At 32.6% G+C, this 6,000-nt stretch overlaps 1 pseudogene; it reads right to left on the reverse strand.

Annotated features, from left to right (window-relative positions):
• LOC105876630 (coiled-coil domain-containing protein 138-like) overlaps nucleotides 1-4,979 on the reverse strand; it is a 56,524-nt pseudogene extending 51,545 nt beyond the window's left edge.
• Between the last annotated feature and the right edge of the window lie 1,021 nt (nucleotides 4,980-6,000).

Raw genomic sequence — 6,000 nt, forward strand, 5'->3', positions numbered from 1 at the left:
TACCCCCATAGTATGCTGGAAAACATAAAAAAGGGAAAAAAAAAGGATTACAAAAATAAATAAATAGCTATTGTTTCCAAATTTGAAGAAAGCCATAAACCCACATAACCAAGACACTCAACAAACCACAAGTAGAAAACACATAAATAAAACACCAAGGCAGATTATAATCAAATTGCTGGCCAGGTACAGTGACTCAGGCCTGTAGTCCCAGCACTTTGAGAGGCCAAGGTGGGAGAATGGCTTGAGGCCAGGAGTTCAAGGACAGCCTGAACAGGAGCAAGACCCTGATTTTATAAGAAATAGAAAAATTAGCCCAGGGGCGTGAGGTGCACCTGTAGTCCTAGCTATTTAGGGAGCTGAGGCAGGAGATTCGCTTGAGCCCAGGAGTTTGAGGTTGCCATGAGCTATGATGATGCCACTGCACTCTAGCCTTGGCAATTCAGTGAGACCCTGTCTCAAAAAAAAATTGCTGAAAATCAGCATTACAGAGAAAATCTTAAAAGCATCAGAAATAAAAAGCCACATGATTATAGGTGAGCAACATCCACAATGAATACAGACTTCCTGTTAGAAATATTGCTAGTTGAAACAATGAAACAATATTTAAAGTGTTGAAAGAATACAGTTTCAATCTAGATTTCTATATCCAAAAAAATGTTCTTCAAAATTAAGAGCAAAATAAATACTTTTTTATACAGACAAAAGTAGAGAGAATTTATTGCTAGCAAACTTACATTACAAGAAATGTTAAATGAAGTTCTTCCTGGTGATGGAAAATGTTACCAATTAAAAATTTGACTCTACACAAAGATATGAAAAATAATTGGAATGTAATGTTAAATATGTGGGAAAATGTAAGAAATTGTTCTTATTTTAATGAGTTTTAAATGCATACTTAATACTTTAAAGCAAAAATACTAGTGCTGGATAACAGAACTTATGAAATATGTAGAAAAAATATAAACAATTATAGGACAGTAATATAAAATATGGGGAAATTCAAATATATTACTTTAAAGTCTTGAAGTTCATAAATTATATGTGAAATGTTATATTTGAAGGCAGAATATGATATGTAAAAGATTCACATCACAATCTCAAAACAAACACTAAGAGGAAACAAAGTGAAATAGCTATTAAGTAAAGAGTGGAGATAAAATGAAATATTTGAAAAATTCAATTGACCTCAACAAATGCAGGAAATTATTAAAAATGAACAAACAAAATATAGAATAAATATAAAAAATAGGAAATGGTATATTTAAAGCCAATGATATTTTTAAAATATATTAGGTATAACATTTCTAAGCATTCTAAAGGCAGAGATTATAAAACTGATTTTAACAACCAGATGTAACTTTATTCTGTCTAGAGAAATTCTGCTTTAAATTGAAATGTTGAAGATTGATTAGAAATAAAATGATAAAATAAGATATACCATAAAACCTTAATCATAAGACAACTGGATTGACTATATTAAAGTCAGACAGAGTAGATTTTTGAACAATAAAAATCAACAGAGGTAAAGGGGCATTTTATGAGTATAGTGGTTCAATTCATCAAAAGGACCTAAGAGTTCTAAAGATGCATACACTTAATAACAGATATTTACAATATATGACACAGGAAAGGACAGAAAGGAAAAAATAAATAAAGTAACACTTATAGTTAGATATTCTAATACTTCTTTGTAGGTAATAGAAAAAATATAAATCAATAAGAACATAAGAGATTTGAAAAGTACTATGAAAAAACTTGACATAAATTTACACTTATAAAGATCTCTACTTAACAGTAGCAAAATACACATGTTCTTTTCAAGTGTATGTGAACATTCCTCAGGATAAACCATGCTCAGGGCCACATGGCAAGTTTCAGTAAAGTTAAAAAGATCAAAATTATGCTGTATATTTTCAGTGAATCTGAATAAAATTAAGTTAGAATCAATAGCTAGAAGATATCTTATTTTTGTCCAAATAGTTGGCAATTAAACAACACCTTTAGTGCAAAGAAGAAAGCACAAGGGAAATTAGAAAATATTTTGAAATAAATAATAGTGAAAAAAGACATTAAAATGTGAAATGTAGCTGATATAGTTTTAAGATGAAACTTTATAGAATTAAATGCTCATATTAACAAAGAAGAAAAGGCCAAAACAAATTATTTAAGATGCCAATTTATGAATGTAGAATAAAAACAAGCAAAATAAACCTAAAATAAAAGGAAAAATAAAAATAAGAGAGTCATGAAATAGAATATGGACAAATAATACAGGAAAACAAAATCTAGTTCTCACAAAAAAATAAATGTCAAGAAAATTAATAAATTTATAGCTGAATAGATCAAGATATAAAGAAAATAAGCACATCTATGCCTATTTTGTTAGGAGTTCTCACCATAAAAGGGTGCTGAATTTTGTCAAATGCCTTTTCTGTATCTATTAAGAGGATCATATGGTCTTTGATTTTGCCTTCATTTATATGATGAATTACATTTATAGATTTGTGTATGTTGAATCATTCTTGTTTCTCTGGGATTAAGCCCATCTGGCCATGATGAATTATTTTTTTGATGTGCAGTTGAATTTGGTTTGCTAAGATTTTATTGAGCAATTTTACATCTATATTCATAAGGAATATTGGTCTGTAGTTTTCTTTTTTGATTGTGTCCTTTCCTGGCAGTTATCAAGGTGATATTGGCTTCATAGAATGAGTTGGGGAGGATTCCATCCTTCTCAATGTTGTAGAATAATTTCTGCAGTATAGGTACCAGTGAATCAATCTGGTCCAGGATTTTTTTTTTGGGGGGGGGGAAGATTTTTATTGCTGCTTCAGTTTTGGTGCTTGATATTGATCTGTTCAGGAATTCTATTCCTTCATGTTTGAGCCTAGAGAGGTTGTGTATTTCCAAGAATTTGTCCATTTCCTCCATGTTTTAAAGTTTTGGGGCATAGAGAATTTTATAGTATTCAAAGATGATGTTTTGTCTTTCCATGATATCAGTTGTGACTTCTCCTTTTTCATTTGTAATTGAGCTTATTAAAGTTCTTTCCTTTCTGCTTCTGGTCAATCTAGCAAGAGGCCTGTGAATTTTGTTTATCTTTTCAGAGAACCGACTTTTTGTTCCATTAATCTTCTGTATGGTTATTTGATTATTGATTTCATTTAGTTCTGCTCTGGTCTTTGTTACTTCCTTTCTTCTGCTGGGTTTAGAATTGGATTGCTCTTCCTCTTCCAGTTACTTAGGACAATACATTAGTTTGTTGATTTTTGATCTTTCAGTTTTTTGGATGTGGGCATTTAAGGCTATGAGTTTTCCTCTTAGGACAGCTTTTACTGTGTCCCACAGAATTTGATAAATTTTTTCCCCATTATCATATAGTTCAAAGAATCATTTGATTTCCACCTGAATTTCATCCTTGATCCAACAGTCATTCTGTAATAGATTGTTTAACTTCCATGACTTTGTATAGAGATGAATGTTTCTGTTGGAATTTATTTCTAATTTTATCCACTGTGGTTTGAGAAGATACATGGTATAATTTATATTTTTAAATTTATTTTTCTTTTTTGTTACAGCATATTATGTGGCTACAAATGCTTAGATTATGTATATTTCCCTTGCCCCACCCAAGGCAGAGCTTCAAGTATGTCCATCCCCAATACAGTGTGCACTGCACTCATTAGGTGTGTATATACCTATCCCCTCCTCCCCCTCCCATCTGTTCAACACCTGATAAATGTTATTACTATATGTGCATTTAAGTATTTATCAGTTAATACCAATTTGATGGTTAGTACCTGTGGTGCTTGTTTTTCCATTCTTGGTATACTTCACTTAGTTGAATGGGTTCCAGCTCTATCCAGGATAATCCGATAAAGGACTAATAACTAGGATCTATTTAGAACTCAGGAAAATCAGCAAGAAAAATCAAACAACCCTATCAAAAAGTGGACAAAGGACATGAACAGAAACTTTTCAGAAGAAGATAGACTAATGGCTAACAAACATGAAAAAATGCTCAACATCTCTAATCATCAGGGAAATGCAAATCAAAACCTCAATGAGATGTCATTTATCTCCAGTGATAATGGCCTTTATCAAAAAGTCCCAAAACAATAAATGTTGGTGTGGATTCGAAGAGATAGGAACGCTCCTACACTGCTGGTGGGAACTGCAAACTAGTACAATCTCTGTGGAAAACAATATGGAGATACATCAAAGAAATACAAATAGAACTACCATTTGATCCAGCAATCCCATTACTGGGCATCTACCCAAAATTTGTTGAGATCTGTCTTATTCCCTAGGATGTGATTAATTTTAGAGAAAGTTATATGAGCTGATAAGAAGAACATATATTCAGTGTTATTTGGGTGTAATGTTCTGTAGATGTGTGTTAGGCCCATTTGTTCTAGAGTTCCGTTTAAGTCCATCATTTCTATACTTATTTTGTGTTTGAGGGATCTGTCCAGTTCTGTCAGTTGGATGTTGAAGTCCCTGATTATTATGGTGATGCTGTTTATTATTTTGTTTAGATAAAGCAGAATTTGCTTTATGTATCTGGGTGCTCCTATGTTGGATATGTAAATATTTATGACTGTTAGGTCTTCTTGTTGAATTTTTCCTTCCACGACTATATAGTGACCATCTTTGTCTTTCCTTACTTTGGTTACTTTAAAGTTTATGTTATCTGATATAAGAATAGCTACACAAGCTTTATTTGGTTTCCATTTACCTGATAAATTGTTTTCTATTCCTTTACCCTGAGAAAGAATGGGTCTTTGTGGGTTAGATGCATTTCCTGGATATAGCAGATACTTGGCTTCAACTTTTTTTATCCATTCAGCCATCCCATGTCTTTTCAGTGGGCAGTTCAAGCCATTCACATTTATTGAGATAATTGATATTTGGGGTAGATTTCTGTTCATCCTGTTGGGTAGACTCTTATTGTTTTGTTTTACCTCTTCAGCCATTGTGGAATGTGGCTTCTGGATTTTAGCTTTTGGACAATTTTACACTGGTCAGTATATAATGCATATCTGAGTACTTCCTGCAGGGCAGGTCTGGTCTTCACAATACCTCAAATGTATTAAAGCCATATACAACAAACCCACTGTGAACATCATACTGAACAGGGAAAAATTGAAAGTATTCCAGCTTAAACCAGGAACCAGACAAGGTTACCCACTATATCTACTTCTATACACCATAGTGCTGGAAGTCCTTGCCTGAGCAATCAGACAAGAGAAGAACATCACGGCTATCCAAATGGGGGTCAAACTATCATTCTTCGATGATGATATAATCTTATATCTATAAAACCCCAAAGGTTCAACCATGAGACTCCTGGAATTGATAAATTAATTCAGCAAAGTCTCAGCATACAAAATCAATGTACACAAATCAGTAGCTTTCATATATGCAAATAACAGCCAAACCAAGAATCAAATCGAATATGTAATAACTTTCACAATAGCATCAAAGAAAATAAAATATTCACAAATATATTTAACTAAGGAGGTGAGAGATTTGTTTAGGGAGAACTACAAAACACTGAGAAAATAAATTGCACAATATGTAAACAGATGGAAAACCATACCATGCTCATGGATCAGCAGAATCAATGTTGTTAAAATGACTATACTAACCAAGTGATCAACGCAATCACTATTGAAATACCAACATCATTTTTCACAGTTCTATAAAAATAATTCTCTTCCATGTATGGAACCAGAGAAGACCCATTATAGTCAAAGCAACCTTAAGCAAAAAGAACAAATTGGGAGTCATCAATCTACCACACTTCAAGCTATACTACAAGGCTATAGTAACCAAAACAGCATTTTATTGACACAAAAACATGATACATTTCTATGGATCAGAACTGAGATTCTAGATGTGAAACCATCCTCATATTGCCACCTGATCATTGACAAAGCAGACAAAAATATACACTGGGGAAAATAACCACTATTCAATAAATGGTGCTGGGAG

Source organism: Microcebus murinus, chromosome X, assembly GCF_040939455.1.
Source record: "Microcebus murinus isolate Inina chromosome X, M.murinus_Inina_mat1.0, whole genome shotgun sequence".
Taxonomy (NCBI): Eukaryota; Metazoa; Chordata; class Mammalia; order Primates; family Cheirogaleidae; genus Microcebus; species Microcebus murinus.